This window comes from Drosophila ficusphila, unplaced genomic scaffold (assembly GCF_018152265.1).
Source record: "Drosophila ficusphila isolate 14025-0441.05 unplaced genomic scaffold, ASM1815226v1 contig_197, whole genome shotgun sequence".
Taxonomy (NCBI): Eukaryota; Metazoa; Arthropoda; class Insecta; order Diptera; family Drosophilidae; genus Drosophila; species Drosophila ficusphila.
Window position 1 is genome coordinate 3,447,115 of NW_025064091.1, and position 18,847 is coordinate 3,465,961.

General features: G+C 41.5%; 1 protein-coding gene across 5 annotated transcripts in view; it reads right to left on the reverse strand.

The window, feature by feature from the left end:
* Nucleotides 1-18,037, reverse strand: part of LOC108097630 (zwei Ig domain protein zig-8) — a 157,003-nt gene extending 138,966 nt beyond the window's left edge. For 4 of the 5 annotated variants that reach the window (XR_001771802.2, XM_017200057.2, XM_017200055.2 and 1 more), the window contains exons 1-2: nt 16,855-18,037; nt 14,828-14,951 (exon numbers count right to left, since the gene is read on the reverse strand). The gene's annotated coding sequence lies outside the window, so the exon portion shown is untranslated. The remainder of the gene's footprint in view (nt 1-14,827; nt 14,952-16,854) is intronic. The other variant, XM_017200056.2, reaches the window with a different exon arrangement.
* Between the last annotated feature and the right edge of the window lie 810 nt (nt 18,038-18,847).

The window sequence follows — 18,847 nt, forward strand, 5'->3', positions numbered from 1 at the left end:
CGCATTGGCAAAAAGTGTCCTAGTTTTGAATGATTTTTGCATTGTTGAAAACTGCATAACAGAACCAAAAATCTTTTTATTCCAAAGGGAACTATTTCTACATTTCCCAAAAAAATTCTTGTAATTGGTTATTTCTTTTCAGAAATAAAAATAATATGTCAATATTTTTTTTTTTTTTTTGTTTGCAATTTAAATGCAAATTAATAGGATTCTTTTTTTGTTAGTTATGAAAGTGCCATGATAGATTTTATAACTTTTTAAATTGATTTTTTCTTTAAATTAATATATGTGTAGATCGAAAAAAGGGGTCTTCTACTATATATATACATATATGTATGTGCGTATATGAGATGAGCATTCAAATTCACTGCCCAAGCAGCGATAGAAGTAACGCAAAATCAAACGCAAATCAAACCAAAGTTCACTGACCAAGCAGCAATAAAAAGGGAACAATCGAAGTCAATGCACCAACAAACGAAGGCTCGCTGCCGACGCAGTATCAGTTTTGAAGAATATAAGTTTTTTACACCGAGTGATAAGTGAACTACGGTCCACTCTAATACTTTAGTGCATGTACATATGTGTGTATGGGCGTAGGCTTGAACAACTTTTTATTTCTTCCGCACACTAGTTGTCACCAAATTTATTTATTAAATAATCACACACTTAATGCCTCGTAGTTCACTTTCACTCGTCACCTGTGCAGTCCTAGCCAATCTAAAATCCATATGTAAATTTACCAAAACGTCCAATTCCAAAGAAGATCCAAGTCAAAGTCCAATTAGAGTGCCGAAGTCCAACCAAGGGGTCAACGAAAACGCCTCGCAAAATGGTCCACCTGGGGGGCGCCAAAGAATGTAGATCCCAAAAAGGGGTCTTCTACTAACGTGGCCCTGTGCCACAAGCAACTTCAGAATCAGAATCGAAAGTCAATAAATTATTGACGGATGTAATACGTTTGCTCAATTTCAGTTCTTCTTCTCAAGTGATCGTTATAATTTCCAATGTTTGTTCTTAAGCTAAGCGCTGGCATAATCGCGCGTATATACTCTATACTCTATGTAAGCATTCAAATTTCATGTAACAGAGAGATTCCAGTGAGCGCGCAATGTTAGCTTAAGAGTAATTCATCAATTCGAGCTTAACATAAGAGTAATTGTTTAACTATAATTACATAAAAATATCATATATATATCTAATAAGTAGGACTTCATGAAATGACTGAACAATATGGATCTGACTCTACTCCGAGAAAAGCTCGCTATCGGATCATTGATCATCAGACCCCATCCGCTGGAACTGAAAGATGTGTGAAGTCGTTATGCGCCTTCATTCGCATTTTTAATATGCGCGATTTCGTTGATTATGTGCCATTGTCGACTCGTCGAGAAGAGGGGGGGAGTGGGGAGCACAAGGAGCTTGATGATGGGGCTGCTGCCACGCCTTCTCAATAATGGGGGCGACGACAGGTGGCCAGGGTTGTCGGGGCAATCAAGTAAATTACGGAAATTTACAACTTGGCGGGGTCACATCTCTCAAACTTCCACTTCCCCACTTCCACTTCCACAGCCACTTCTCCGGGCCTTATTTATTTTTTTGTTTATTTGTTTGATTGCGTTTCGCAAATTGGCATCGCCTCAGTCATAAAATTTTATGCTAGTGCGTAGGCCATGCGGCCAAAGCGGTTGGAGTGTGGGGGTAAATAAAGTGCGGGGTAGTCGGTTCTGTGGCCGAACCCCTTCCAATTTAATGCCACAGCAAAGCCATAAAACTGATGTCCTATTAAATTATTGAGCATAAATTCAAACAACCAGCCACAAAAAAAAAAAAAAACACAAACAAAAAACAAAATGAGAGACGGACAGGATAAAGCTGTAAGGCGAATCGGCGAGTGAAAAAATCGAGTCGTACATATCAAATAAATAATAAATAAATGACAGTCGATAAAAAATGGCATCGTTTGTAGTTGTTCTTTGGTCTCCCAGTGTGCAAAATGCCTGCGTGTGTGCGAGTGAGCGTGTGTGTGTGTGTGTGTGTGATAGCGTGTGCAAAAGTGTGGGTAACATCATTGAACAGGACATCACAGGACAACCGTAATAGAGCGATTCATTTGCAGATTTCACCCCACTCTCCCTCATCTCCAATTTATTTATTGTATATTCAAAAAAATAACAAAAAAAAAAAAAAAAAAGGGGAGGGAAATAAAAACAGCACAAAGAATAATGAAACGAATCATTGAGGCAAATATTTGAATGATGTTCAAACAACACGACTGCTGGCGGTGAGCGAGGCTGAATATTATAAAAATGTTATTGCTTTTCATAACGCTGAAAAAATGTCAAAAGTGTACAGATTCGTCAGGCGCCAAATGTGAAAATACAAAAAAAAAAAAAAGGAAAAAACGGAGCAGTGCTTCAAACTCGAATGGCAAGTGGGCGTCGGGATTTTGTGACCCGGTCGGTCGATCGGAGCCTGTCCCTAATGAGTTCTGGCCAGAGCCAGATTGTCGCTTTGTGCATATTTCGAGAGCCCATAATCGCAGCCGCCTCTGACAAATTGAGGCAAAATGCAGGCCAGGCAGCAGTCTCGGGATTTCCAGGATAAAGCCCAGTCCCAATCCCCGTTGCCCGTTGCCCGCTGCCCCCCTCTAAAAACTCCTTTTGCCAGCTCCCAGCTCCCAGTTCCCAGTTCCCAACGCAGCAGCGGAGGCAGTCCGCAAAAAGATTCATTAATCACAAAAAACCCGAAAGAAGCCAGCTGGAATAAGCTGGCAAAAAGATGAAGCAAGTCAGTCAAAGAGGCTGTGCGGAGAGCAATAGAAGATCCGAGCGCCAAGAAAGAGGTAAATCTATGAATATGCTCAAGGAAAAGAAGCTCATGTATTTATTATAGGTAGGCCACAAATAAAGGAAGCATTCACTTCTTTGTTTAAGACAAATTCAAAGAAAATTCAAAATAAAATCTCAAGGAAGCCTTAAATAATTCAAGAGTCGGGAAATGACCGAGAAGTTTTAGCCATTGCTCGTCTACAAAAAATTTAAGGAAAGAGACAAAGACATACATTTTAGCTGTCTAGGTGTGAAAAAATGTTGGTTATTAGTTTTGTGAATTAAAAAATTATGCGAATAAGCACAGGATTCAAAGAAACTAAAATCACTAAGTAATAATAAGCAATAGTCATAGTAACCTTTTTTATTCAATGCCCTAAAACGAGTAAAAACAAACTCCAAATAAACTTTAATCATCTGTTAATGAGCGGACACTCCCATTAGGATGCTAAAAAAGGTAAGCAAAAATTCCAGCAACCCTTTTTTCCATTCGAAGCTCGGCAACTGTGAGCTAATAGAAAAATTTGTCGCAATACGAAAGTTATTGGCAAATGAGAAAACCCGCCCACAGGGGACAGGATACGTCAGGGAGTGAAAGCATTCGCAAAAATTTACAAATTTGGCAAATAAAAAATGAAAGCAGCAGGATGAAATAAACGTGAGAAGAGAAAACTAATTCTCATGGGGGAAAATTTCAACAGAGGGAGGGGAGAGGGGAATGTGAAAAGTGTAAGGATCATCGGGACAGGACACTTTATACGCAGCCACAAGTTGGCAACCCTGGCATAACCCTAAAACCGAAACCTTTAAAACCATTTAACGTAACTTTCAAAACCAGGCTTGCCAAAATATGTGTGAGCGTGTCAGTGTAAGTGTAAGTGTAAGTGTGTGTCTGTGTGTCTGTGTGTGTGTGTGTGTGTGTGTGGGCAAAGTTTTTAAAGTGTCAAAAAGTTTGGGCAACGTCACCCGGCATCATCAACAGCGCCACTTTCAGTGGCCATCGAGAGATATTCGGATATTCGGGGCGAAAGGATTGCAAAATTTTGCATGTCGCACTTTGCATTCTGGCCCCTGGTCATATCCTTCGTACACCTGCCTTTCCCCCCTTTCACCCCTTTCCCCATTTCCCCCCCTTCCTCTTTGCTCCATAAACTGTTACATTGCAGGCCGCAAATAGTTGCGGCCATAACTTTTAAATAGATTTGGAATCTGTTTCGAATTTTAACCCCCTCTAACCACCCACCGCCCCTTTGTTTAGTGCTATGTATTTATTTCGGGGATTTTTTCCTTTCTTGTTTTTGTTTTTTTTTTTTTTTTTTTTGTATATTAAAATGGCAGGGAGGATAGGAGAGTTTCATCCCTCGTAAATATCGGGCCATCGACAGGCAGCAAAAGGAAATGGCCAGAAAATATTTGAGCGCTTTGGCAGGTGACTAGCCCCTAATCCGAACTCAATCCAAGCCCCTTTTTACCTTTTCGCCCCCCGTCAGTGCAATTATTTCGAAAGCAATTTGCATTCAGCCTTCCCTTTCGGCCATCGAAAAGCTGGGAAAGCAGGGAAAGCAGGGAAAGCTGGGAAAGTTCAACGGAAGCGAATAGCATGCACACAGCTTTGTTTACCCCGAAATGCGGGGGGAAAAGCGGGTGGATTTTCAGGCAATGATTTTGCGATAGGGTTAGATGGCTGACAAAAGGCCGTACTTTAGATATGGCCAAGATTGATCGACGGAGGGTCGAAGCTAAACTGGCTTAGATAAAGATAAAGAAAAGGCAAAAACAAAAGTGGGACATCTTATAAATTGTGTCATGTATCGAATAGATTTGCTAATGAATTATATTGCCAAGAAATTATTTCCGCTTGTAGAACACAAAAAAACTATAGAAAATACAAAACAAAGCAAATTTAATAACTGAATTACGCATTAATATATAACCAATTATATATATTGTATATATGATGCATGATAGATTGAATTTAATTTATTAGAAAATGTTTTGTATTAATCATGTTACTATATTTTAGAGGCAATAAATCGCTTGGTTTTTTTTTAACAATTGCCTAATGAATATTTTAATGAGCAGCCGAGTATTTATAATGCCCATTTGGCGTCAAGAGTAATGAATCGCATTAATGTCGTTATCCCTTTTCCGTGACTTTCTCAATTACACAATATCAGTGATTTGGGCATTGGCAACTGGGCGGAAGAGTTATCAGTGGGGACTCCCATTTGCATTCCCCGCTTAAGTGGCCCATTGAAGCCACTCCTTAGATTCCACTTTAGTTTTGCCGCTGAGACAAAGGAAATGGCCAGACTTTCTGGTTATCCAGCGTCTTTTGCCATGGTTGCCGTTGCCGTTGCCGTTGCCGTGTGGAAAAGTGCGTGAAAAGCGCCATAATTTATGCAAGAACTACAACAATAAATCCATTTTGGCATGGCCCAACAAATGGCATGTTAAATGAACTGAAAACAGGCCACTTGGAGTGGCGAAAGAGGGAATAACTAAATGAAGCCAAGACGAAAGATCTAAGGTGGCTAGTTGTTCGCAGACGTAGGACGTAAGATGGCCCGGCCAAACTGGCCGGAAGTGAACGCAATGCTGCACTTCCGGTCTTCGCCCCTTGTGGACTTCGCCGCTCCTGATCCTGTGGCTTCGGCATCGTCCTGAAACTGACAGGACCAAAAGCAACAGCAACACCAGTCCAACCACAAAGCCTTAGGCATGCCTTCTTACCCATCGTCCTTTTGTCCGTTTGTCCGTTTGTCCGTTTTGCCCGCTTTGTCCGCTTTGTCCGTTTGTCCGTCAACCGCAGATGGGCGGTAGAAGGCAGTTTCAGGGGCGTGGCCGCCTTGAGTAAGCCAGTCTCGAAAGCAGGCTCGAAACTTTCCAAAACAAAACAAAGCAACAACAACAATGGAAACAACTCTCGAAAAGGTGTAAGTTCGGGGGCGTGGATGTGACAGCCTTTAATGCCAAAAAAAATCAAGGCATTAAACACAATAAAGAAGCAGGCAAAAGTTTTTAGCCAACAAGCAACTAGTTTGGCTGCACAAGCCAGATGATATGGGGATTTCGAGAACTAAAATCCAAGGATCAGAAACTGGTGTTTAAAGGGCTAAGTGCTTTGGCACTTTCTCGCCTGCACACTCATAAATTAAAAATTTTCCAATGGAAAAGTAGACAATTACACGGCAAACAATGAGGAATAATCCCTTGAAAATTCGATTTACAGATACGAGTAGATATTGTCTAAAATCCTCTTAAGTATCAAGGTATTCTTTTGAGTAGACAATATATATATAGGGGTATATAGCATTATATTACCAATTTAGATTGCACAAAAAGAAGATTTAGGTGTATAGAACGTTTACCAATTTTCTCGACGTGCATTCGTGCTGGCTGAACAGTTTTGCAGCTTAGCGGCATGCTAAAAAATTAACTAACTTGGCCGTGTTTGTTTTCGTTTGTTTCTGTAACGCGCTCTTTTCGCCACCGCACCACCGCACCATCGCACCACTACCACTGCACCACTGCCGCTGCACCGCCGCTTCCTTGGACCACCCAGCGAACCACTGGCTTTCGGCGGCACCGCCAATTAGCACACATGGGGCCAAGAGGCTTTGGCTTCAGTTTCGGTTTCGGTTTCGGTTTCGGTTTTCGCTTGTTCTCCTCATACGGCGAATTAAATTTGCATGGCCACAGAAATATTTCAATATAAAGCGGCCAGGTGGGCAAAAGTCGAGAGGGAGGGAGAGAGAAGGTGAGGCAGGTGAGTTGAATGTTGGGCATGAAACGTTGCCCGGCAATGAAATGTTGTTTATATACACTTTTTTAATCTTCTCCCCAACTCCAACAACGTTTGCCCATTCCATTAGCTTTTGCCCCTTTTTGGTTTGTGCTCCGTCAGCGGACAGGGCAAAAACATTTCCGCTGGCACAGCACACACTGCCTGAAAATGGGATTCTGGCTAAAAATATAGACTACAACTGACCAGTTTCAAAAATAATAGTACTGATATACAAATAGTAATATATATTTTAAAATTTCTAAACTTAACCATGTACTTCCTTTAAAAAATGCTTGTACATTTAAAAATGTTTTTTTATTTACTAATCATCTTTATAAATTCAAAGAAAATAACCCAATAATTTAATAAATACTCATACTCGTTAATTTTCAAAGGCTGGATACAGAGGATGATTTGCTTTATTTTCAGTGCAGCCCCACACTCACACACCCACACACACACACGCAAAGCGTTGGACACCGCTTAACCCTCATCAGGCTTTACACCTTTCGGCGCAGCAGGAAAATTCAAATCTACTAAATTTTTTATTTTCATTTTGCTTGTTGTTTTTTCTATTTCCAGGGGGTTAGACCCAAAAATGTCAGAGGCTTACACGCTCCTATGCAGTTGGCTTGTTTGAGCTGGAGTGGTCGGTGGGTGGCTTAGTGGGTGGTGGTGAAGTGGGTGGTTCGAGCGGATGGTGGAACGTTTGTATGCGAAGCTTATAATCAACATAACGGGCATAACAATGGCCATTAAAGTGCTGCGGGTAGGCGGGAAAAACCAGAGGGGGAAGGAAAAGCGGGAAAGCGGGAAAGAGAGAGAGAGAGAGAAACCACTGGGGCAGGTCGAGTCGACCAGCTGACGACCAACGGCAACTCATTTTTTATGGCCAAAAGTCGGTGGCAAATAGGGGCGGGGCGACAGGCGGCATAAATCTGTGCACAATGCGTCTGGCATTTGCTTGATGGCCCCTGTTTCAATCCCCAGATCCTTACAGTGAAACAAATGAATAACTTTCCTCAAGTCAGAAGAATATTTTGGAGTGCTTATCCCCAAAAAAGAAAGTGTGTATAAATGCACTTCTCTTTCGACCAGCAACAAAATAAAATTGGATAGAGTTTTATCATGAAGCCAAGGATTACTAAAATATAGATATCAGCATAATTCATTTCGGTCTGTGTATCTTTATACGTGTCTGTATAGCTGTGTGAGTTACTAATGTGCGAGTATGCGTGCTTAACTTGACCACAATAAAATTTATTTGTATTATTTTGCCGGCGTCGACATCGTTTGTTTTGTCGTTCAAGTGCGAAAGCAACACCACAAACCTACAGTCGAAAATAAAAATAATAATAAAACAAAAATAAAAATAAAGACAAGACAATGGGAGCATAGACACACAGACACTTTTTCGTAGGGGGAGTTGGTTTTCGGTTGCTTTTCCAGAGACAAAACGAAACGATTGTCAAATGCACTTCAAAGGAAAAATGTCTGCGATTCGGTTTAAAATGTCATCAGCTAATGAGCAGAATCCGGAGAGCCGGAGGAGGGTTCATTTGGCCTTGTGTCCTGTGCCATTTGAGTTAATTAAATTCCAGCCCCAATCCTGTGAAAACGAACGTAATAGGATTGGATGCACGTCTATTGAGGCGAGCATTAGATACACGAATTGGGGTTTTTCGGACATATGTACTATATATACAAACTCGCTCCTCCATTTGCATTTTATTCGTAAAATTAATAATGCGAGGAGAAAGCCATAAAGATGGTGTTTGATGCTTTGTCTTTCAAAAATTCAAATTAGTTGGCTTTTACGCCCACAAAAGTCTGAGAGCATTCATCAAAAATTAAATGATAAGGGATGACCCAAACAAAATATTTCATTGTACTGTGATTCCATCGCGGACTTTTTATGTCGAATGGGGCGCTTTTTTTGTTTAAATTCTCTGATGGTAACATATTTATTTAATAAATGAAATATTTTTATGCAAAATATCGCTTTACTAAAATGACAAATAAATTTGCAAAGATATTTTGGGTATGTTGAAACTAACATTTTTATTGCACTCTTGGTTTCTGATATTTATTTTGTGCACCCATAAATTGATAGATTGACTATATGATGTTGTTCAAATTGATTTAACCAATTCATTGCAATGAGTCTTGCTTTAAAAATATTCTGATTAAGTATTTTATTGCTTGGCTATTTGATATGCACATTTATTGTACGGTTATCATTTAGTGGTAGTAATAACACTCATTTGCAACTTTTTCGAGGGGCAAACTAGCGTGTGAAATAAGTTGAGAAATATATCTCAGCACAATGCAGCTGCCGCCTTAAAGACAACAGCTCCCATTTCTCGTCGTGGCCATATCCCCTGGCTTATTATACAAGGAGCCAACAAACCGTAACTCAGACACCGCTGAGACTCCTTTCCATTTCCCGTTTCCCCAACTTTCCCCCCTTTTGCTCGCCGAGTTTACTTTGCACGCAACATTTTTCACAGCGAACGCCATTTTCGGTGCGTCTGTGAGTAATGCTATCCCTTTCGCCCATTCCCATTCCCATTCCCATACACACATACACACATACACATGCACATACAAATACAAAATTCTCGTGTCCTGCCAACGAGCATTCGCATTCGCATTCGCATTCGCATTCGCATTCGGAGGACATGAGGAGTTGGTATTTGGTCAATGCGTCAGTTTTACGGCTCGTAATGCTTGTAATTGATTGTTAATGCCGCACTTAACCCAGACTCCAGCTGAGCTGGCCAAAAGGACAATCGTCCTGCGGCTGGCCATGTGCTCAGACCAAAGGAATGAGCCCCCCAAACTCCACTCTCCCACTTTTTTCGCCTTCTGAGCCGTGTGCGTGGCTTGGCTTATTTATTATTTAAGGGCTGGATTGCGTGTGCAATTGTTGAAATTCCTTTTAAAAATAACACACAAAAATCAGTTAAGAATAACCAAATGAGGGACAATGAGAAGAAGACCGGTCGAAACAGCACAAGTAACAATAACAACAACAACAACAACGGAAAAAAAGAAAACAAGGCCCAGTATTATCGTTGTTGGGCTTATCGCCTGGCTCAGGACCAGAAACAGAATGCAAACCAAAATCAGAGAAGGAGCTTGGACGTGGCTTCGACATGGCCTGCATATTTCATCTGAATGCACTGAGAGAAAAGATGGATTTCTTCTTAAGCTAGTGATTCAATTTCACTTGCCAAAATTTATTTATAAAGGGCAAACTATTTTAAAACAACTTTTTAAATCTTAAATTTGATAATAAATACAGTTTGAGAAAAATTGAAATTTATATATTTTTTCAATTTTTCTTGTAAGCCATGTAATATTGGGTATCCAATACCGCTAATAAAATATTTATTTAAAGCCCCACTCTTTTCGAACTGTGTGTGTGGAGCACAAGACTCTCGTGGTGTTCTTCATGTGGCAGCAACAAACGGAAACGTTAATGCCGGCAATATAATAAAGGATAATGCAGCAGGAATTGCAACCCCGCGCCGGCATTCCTTGCTATACTAAACAGCCCGGCACAACTGAAATGACAATAAACAAAAATGCAGCAGCACCACAACAACAACAACAACAACAACAAGAACAACAACAAGAACAACAACAATTGTTGGGGCGGAGAAAGCTGAAAAACAGAAAGTTGGTAAGAGTTCGAGGTTAGATGTGGAGATAGGGAGAGATAGGGAGATGGTAAGATGGCAGGATGGCAGGATGGCAGGATGGCAAGATGGCAAGATGGAAAAGGCCAGGAATGGCAAAGGATGGCAATTTGGAATGGCTGAAATGCTGCTCTCGTTGTTTGGCCTTTTCATTTCTTCGTCCCGCTTTCGTTTCGTTTCGTCTCGTTTCGTTTGCGTTTCTCGTTTTTCGTTTATTGAATTCGCAGCATGGCAACAATGGCAACAATTTCTGTTGCATACTTTTTAGAGCCACTTTCTGAACCACCCAGTGGAACAGCAACCGGCACACCAAACCTAAGCCCAACCCACCCACTCAACCACTCACCCAGTGAAGCACCACCCAGTTTAGGAAATCCATGGCCAGCGAATTATAACAACAATGTGGCCAAAAGCAACAGATTTGCCCTGGCAAATAACATTATAAACTATGCAGGACGGCATATAGATGGCTGCAAATTATTAAAATATCATTGATATGCATGCCATTTTTGATGTACTTCAGCTTTGGCTTGATTGCCAGTGGATTCCGATGGCAATCGGTCAAGGCTCTTGCGAGTATTTCGATTCATGTAACAGATTTCGATGAAGTGGTGCCACCACAAAATTCGCAAGCTGTCTAACTAAATACAAAGCTATCGATTACGTGAACAAAAGCATGAAGTATCAGGTAAAGTGTTCAGATAGATAGATAGATTGGGAAAATATTGCACCGATTATGGTTTATTAAAATAGATACCTAAGCCATAGAAACCCTTTTGTGAGCAACGAACATTGCAATCTAAAAGTTCTGAGAAAGTGCTTCTACAAAAGATAGGTTTTTTTTAAGCTCCGTGACCACAGGCAACATTCCTCCGTCAAATGACAATATCAGTGTCCCATAAGTACCGAGAGCATTGCATGCAACGAGATTACAAGCCACCGGGATGCATAATCCTTTAAACGGGCATTCCGACGTTGAAACCTGTTCGTGTTCCAATTGGAATGGGACAACAATGTCCCGGCAGCATTTAGTCGGTTTGTTTTTGCCGGCTTTTGTTGGCTGCGGATCCGGATCGTCCGGGATGACAAGACCATTACGGTGGCGGAATGGAAAGATAACCGATTTGCTTTCGTTGCCCTGGTCGCAGCAGCAAAAACAATTACGGCTAAATCAGATGACAATGGCCGGGGTCTAAAAATACAACCACGGCAACGAGATAACAACGGAGCAGCTCTCGATGCTCGAACCGTATTCGTATTCGTATTCGTATCTGTGAGATAGATGTGTTTTAAAGTAAGTAACTGGGCAAGGCTCCTTTCTTGGCCGGAACCCAAACACCCAAACACCCAGCACTTGGAACACTCCCGAACACCCCCGCATCGGAACCCAGTGAAAAGGCTAAACACAATGGAAGAAATGTGGGCGGTGGGGAAAAAGAAGGGGGCGGGTCAGTGCCACCGCTACCAAAGTCGTTGAAATGAAAATGAAGATGAAATAAAATGGAAAGCACAAACACGAGAAAAAACTAAAAAATTTTCTATGCTGTAAACGAAATTGAAAATGAACAAGCGGAGCGAACACGGACATGGACATGGGAAGCGGACACCGGCACACAAAGACAGACACACTTACACGGACACGGACAAGGACACGTATATGGACACGGACACGGACACGGATACGGACACGACCGGCACCCGGACGGAGGCCCCTGCACTGAGAGAAAGTAAGCAGTTGCTCAAGGAAATGCGGGAATGCAGAGCGATCGAAAGAAAACAAAAGGTTCTGCATTAATTCATAAACATACGAAATTCTGGAGCTAAAAGGTACGAACATATCGTTAAAAATAGTCTAATTAAGCGGCTTATTAATATCGGAAAATGTGGTGGGAAATTTTCCGCGGTGCAAGCACGGCTTGGTAACGTTGACATGGAATGTATGGGATTGTGTGCACTTCGAAGCGTTGGAGGCGTTGGCAAACAGCGCTGAGTGCCAGGATGTAGGAGTCAATGGGTGCGCTTGTATGTGTGTGTGTGCGAGAGAGGATGCTCATGTATGCGATGGTATGTGTGTGTAAGGTGACTCAATGGTTTGTGTGCTTTTTTTCCCGCTCTTCCTTTCTTGTCTTGGAAATTGCGCTCGTCTTGTAATGAGCCGCAGAATGGAAAATCCGAAATGGAGAGCGAAAGCAAACTCTGATGAGCTGCGTCTTAACTAACCAAAATGCAGGGCGGACTTTTGGGGGAGTTGCCTGAACAGGTGGGCGTATGTCAGGGGTGGCCCAACAAGGGTGGTGAAAGGGGGGAGGGGGAGGCGACACAGTCCTCACTAGAAATCGCTTAAAAGCAAATTGCGCTGAAAAGCAATCAGCGCATAAGTGCAATACAAATACAAACAAGTTTATTGCTTTTCCCGTTGTCCTCGCGGTCTTTCCGGTCAGGATGCCTTCTAAATGAGAGCGGGGAGCGGGGGGAGGGGGGCATGGTCGCGAAAGAGGACGTGGCAAGTTGGATTGCATAATGAAATGAGATGCCTGAATGGAAGCAGTATGTCCAAAGTGTCCGACCAGCGCACTATTTACTGGCATGATATACGACGGTTATTAGATCCGATGTGCACCATCTTCAGTTCAGAAGATTTAGCGCGGCAAATTCAAATTTAATGCCGCCATCCAGCTCGGAAATTTATGGTTTCCACTTGGTCAAAAGCCTGAACGATGGCAGAAGGATGAGGAGCCGTTGAACTCAAATTGGATTTCACTGTTTTCATTTTATGAAGCTTAAGGCGAAAACAAGTTCGTCAAAGTGAAACTATGATTAGGAATTTAGTATGCAGGTATTTTGATGGTGTTTTTGTTAGGGCAACAGTTAAATTTGAGCTTACTAAACAACCAATACAATCAAGAAATCAATTATCAAGGAATTATCAAGAAAACTATATATGTATTGCTGACTTTAAAGGTCAGTTAACAATGTATATATTACTTCAAAAGTTCATTAATAATTATCTATATAATAGCCATTATTTTTGTTGTAATACCAGCTCGTTACTCTGCTTAAAGGCATTTGTAACGACCAATTATGTTGGAAAACGTGAAAACCCTTGATGGAATGTCAAATCCAGTGCTTGATGGCATGCGAATCCGTAATCCACCGACCCGCCAAAACGGAGGCCATAATCTCGGGCAATCAAATTGTGGATTGCAACGCATAACATAACACATTACGGCGTTGAACAAACAAGCCGAAACAAGGACGAGAAACATTAAGCCCTCATCACTCGAAGGACTCTTACTTCTGCCCCTGCTCCTTTTTCCCACTCCCTGATGCTGCTGTACTGCGCTCCTGCCTCTGCTAGCTGGCCAAAAACAAACTGTCGACACCTGCCATGAGTGATCACCGCTCGCGGCTCGCATTACAATGCAAATAAGTTGGGGGTCGGCGCGGGTTATATTGCCCATATGGCCGCCGGAGTTGCCAACAACTCGTAACCCACTCGACGGAGCAAAAATACGGCAAACACATTTAGCCCGTAATGGACTTTTTTTATGGCATTTATAAGCGCACCGAACGCCAACGTCTCCCTGGGAGACAGACACACAGTCAGACAGAACAGACAGAACAACTTTTTTCCATAGTGAAGGTAATGCCGTCGAGTGGCTCGGCTCGAAGTAAAAGATCGAAATAAATTAAACTAGCATTGAGGGCCCTTCGAGTCGTACGAGAGCGACTTGGGATGGGGAAAATGCGTGCAGCAGTATGAAATATTTAAGCACAATCAACCGACACCCATGGAGAAAACGCACTTCCGGTGAATATCTGAGCGATTTTCCATCGCGTGCGGATTTTATAGAGTCCCTGCTAGAAGATTTCCCAAGTTTTTCACGAGTTTTTGTTCTTTTAACTTAAGTTAATTGAAAACCAAATAACAGCATTGGTTTTTGTTGAGCTATTTCCTATTTTATGAGTCTTATATAACTTTTGAAAAATGAATTCATTAGCATAACCTAGGTATAGTGGCAGTTCATTAATTTTTAATTTCCCCTTTTGTATTAATAATTAAGGAACACTTACTAAACATGTGTTTTTCAGGCTCCAACTTTTACCAAACTTTTTGCTTCCAAAAACCTGTATTATTTTTCTATTTCTAAGAGTAGACATAACCTTTCTCTTTTTGGAAGGGTTTTTCTGTGGTTCAGGTTTATGTTTTTGTTTACGATTACACAGCTAAAAATACAAATTATATTTCTGCAGTTTCTTAATCGTTATAAAGGACAAACAAATATTTGTATGAAATGTTAATGAAATAATTAAGAAAGGTTTCCTAACCAATTATTTGCTATCTATGATTTAGATATGTGAAATTTATCGTTCAGATAGAAAACTTGTTGCCCTTCAGAAATTCATTTTTTTCCCTGTGCAATATCTTTCGTGGCGGATCCAATAAAATGTGCGAAAAAGTTGATGCTCGGCTCGCGATTGCCATTTATTTTTATTGCCGCACTTACCTGCTACTTAGCGCCTCCCGCCTTCTGGAGCACGTGGGCGTGGCAGTTCGCTACGCGGCGACACAGAAAAGTTTTGAGTTTGAGTTTTGACTTTTGCTCGCTGGGTGCGTTGAATGTTGGAATCCTGTATTGTGTGAGAGTGTGTGTGTAGGAGATGGTTGTGTGTGCGTGAGTGGGTGTGCGAGTGTGCGACTGGCACTTTAATCAGCAATGCCCCAGCTGCTTCTTCTTGGCTTTCGCAGCTTTTCCCGCTTCTCCAGCTTCTCCAGCTTTTCCAGCTTTTCTTGCTGGCTCGTGGAGTAAGCAGGTGTCGCTGGCTGTTGCTGCTCGGCCAGGAATGCCAGAATTGCGAAAGGAAATTCGCGCATAACACTTCCCGGGGGCCATAAAGTCGCGCATATTTATAAGCCGCGCCTGTCTCTCTCGATTTCCATCTAGGCCCTGCTTTACGCCACTTTTTATGGCCCAAACACACATATACATATATACATATACATATATATATATATATATATGTGCATACATGGATTGTTTCGGACCCCAAGCCATTCACACTCCATAGGAACGCCACTTCATTGACATCTTGCAACCTTTCTAGCCAGAGATCTTTGGATCCGTCAGCTGCGCCGCATTTGTTTCGCATTTTGCGTTTTATTGCGCAAAATTGAAGGCGGACTTTATTGCCGACTGGATTTTTTTGCATAAACAGAATTTATGGATATACAATATACACGACCAAAATAAAAAAAAAATTCCCAAAGACGTGACAAACTCTTCGTCGAACGGCGGGCGAAAAAAAAGAAAAGGGAATGCAGAGCCAACGAACCCGGGAGCAAAAGTTTTTAATTTGCTTAGACGCGACCAAAAGTCTGCCGTTCAGCTAGAATTCTGCTCCTGGGAATATCGAGCCGAAGATATAGCCTTCGCAGCTTAAACCAGATTAAATTATCGCATTTTTCTTTATATTTTTATTTTGTCCTGGTCGCCTTGCTCCTGCTTCCCAGTGCCATCGTTGATTCGATTTTTGCTAACCAAAAAGAAAGCAACAATCCAACCGAACAGCAAGCTGAAAAAAAAGAGAACCAACCAAGAAAAAAAAAAAGAAAAAAAGAAGAAAGCAAATCCGTAGGCAGGCGAGAAAAGTTCGAATAAATTGAGTGAAAGTTCGCATTCGCCTTAAACATTTTGCTTTTCTTTTTTTAGGCGACGGCACATGGAATAAACTTGAAAATTTTGCTCCCCATTGGCTCAGGTGTGAATGGCTTTCAATTTTTCCTTTGCAGGCTCGGGAAAATTCTTAAAATAAGTTTTCCATACTGGCAGCTCAGAGAAATGTGAAGCATATTTATAAATGTCGATGGAAATTTGTTAGCCTGCAAAGTTGGGGATCGCAGATCAAACTCTGCCAACTTCTGGCGCTTGTTTAAATTTTAAATTTCTGCTGCACTTTTGAGGGCCGAAAAGAAGTTTTCCACCTTGGCTACTTAATATTTTAAGCTTTTTTTTTATGTGTCAACATAACTTTCTGGCTGCAAGATGCAAATTTAATGCCGAAGTCGGGCAACTTCGGAAGTTGTGAGTTCGTTTGATTTTGCCTTTCCTTTTAAACTTTGAAAGTACAATTAACTATATTTGCAATGAAATAAAAATGTAAAATCAAAATTCTTTGACTGCACAACGTTAAGGCACGTTTTGTATTATACATATACCGCTTTAAGCCTCATAATTATTTTTGACATTTTAAGCTCCCCAGAAAGGGTTATATAATACCATTAACACAAATTTTTAGCTTATTGTTACTGCACCAGGGGTTTTTAATAAAAGAAATTTAGCAATTTTAAAATAATTTTAAATTGTTTCATACTAATTGGCACTCATTTAAAAATATCTTTTTGGCGCATTTTAAAAACATTTTTGTTTTAATTGGGTTAGGCTTGGCAGCAACAGCCTCGAGACTTAAAATGGCTCGTCCTTACACACACACACACACACAATCACACACTCACAAGTGCACACAGGACACTTACGTTTTGAGTTATTGGGGCAGCCCCAAAGGATGCTTAGCTTTTCGCAGCAGCTGCAATCAACTGGAATTCACTTTTCCGCCTGCCGTCTCATTTTCATTGTTTACGTTTTCACTTGTGAATTTCCGCTGGCTGAACTTCTTTCTCTTTCGCTTTGTTTTTGGTTGTTGTTTTTGTTGTCAATTCCAAAAACCCCCCAAAAAAAAACTAACAATAAAAACGGTACACTCACACACACTCAACCGAAAAAAACAACAAACAACAGCTGCAATTGGCGGCGGCACGCGTTTCGCGGCGCGATGCGTTTAAATACCGTGGTTGCTGGTCGCGTGGAGAGAGAGAGAGCGAGAGAGGGGGGATGGGGTAACGGCGGACAGCGGGGGGAGCGGTACCGGATGGCAGGACGAGCCGACCGCAATTGCAATCGGCGATCGCGACCGTTTAATTGCCCCTTTTTAAGCAGATCTCGCGTATGGGATTTTTGGAGCACTTGCAGCTTCGAGATATCAAAATCGAGTTTTGTTGCGTTGCGATGGCGATGCGATCCGAATCAAATCGAACCGAATCGAGTCAAATCCTGCGATTATCCTTTCTCAGTCGCGTGGCACAAACCGCTACGTTCGATAACTTAAACGAAACTGAAACGCCGAGCACTCGAAACTCAAAACTCGGCCAACGATTCGGGTCGCGTCGTTTAGTTCTCGGCCCGACGAGTTCCACAGGCACAGACGTGCACCTTTTGCCAGGACGTACGAAGGATTCGTGAGTGTGTGTGAGTGTATGCGCGAGTTCGGCACCGCTGCTCTACTTCCGTTTCCCGCTCCTGTTCAAGTTGACCCCACTTCGTGCGGCATTTCCGGCGATGCGCAGGCGTGAAGTGGCAATTGTGGATCTTGAATGTGGATTCCATTTACATGGGAGATGAGCAAAATTTCGATAAGCAGCCTTCCAAGATGTTATGTGCGTTTAAACCAATGCAAAAATCATAAGGCAATATAAAAGTTGATTAAAAAAATTGTAAAACACTTGCCTTTTAATTTGCATTTGCTTCCATTTTTCCAGTAAACTGTGAAACTTCTTCCATAATTGTTCTTCCATAAAATCTGCCATTTCCAGTTCACTTCCACAAAATCTGCCATTTCCAGTTCACTCCAAGTTTAACTTAACGATCGCAACGCACCTGCGTTCGCTCTGGTAGTTTAAAAATGACTAAATCCTATTTCAGAGAGTGAATCAAGAGAGAGCTGAAAGTAAAAGCAAAAGTTGCCGGTCAGTTACAGTTTGAAATGTATGGGCAGGTGCTGCGAAACTCTCTCGCTCTCTTGAGAGCAAGCCAAATTCGGCGCTCCATGCGCGTGTGTGCGTTTGTACATGAGAGAATGGAATTCGAGAGAAGATAACGCATCAATTTGCGCAGCAGTTTTAAACGAAAAATTTAACATAAATTGCATTTCTTATCGCAGACTTTTACCGTTGCTTCTAAATATAACTATTCAACGGGTTTTGCTTCTTTCCAGTATAGAGAATTAAAGAATGCCAAATATTCACCAGTTTTTATTTCTGTTTACCTTTTTAAAATGCATTTAATAGAAAAGTGCTTGCCATGTTTAGGCTACTGAATTGCATATTACTTTCATTAATAATAAATACTGGTTTTAAGCAAAACATAATGAGTTTTAATCGAATTAATGAAATGTGATTACACCAAATTTATACAAAAATGGTAAAAATAATATAATACAATTAATAAAGGTTAAATAAAATAATAAATCAAGTAATGTAATAATATTTAAAATGAAAAGGAGGTCAGCATCCACTTTTTATCGAAGGGGCGGGGCATCGCTGGCGGGGCTCCTTGTGGATCCCATTCGGTGTCCGCGGCTCGTGTGGCGCCTCCGAGCGACAGTCGCGGCCGAGTGACTAGCAGCGCTGCAACTGCGGCCGAGCCACGAAGGCGTCCCTGTCCCTTTCGCTGTTGCTCCTGATTCCGATTCCG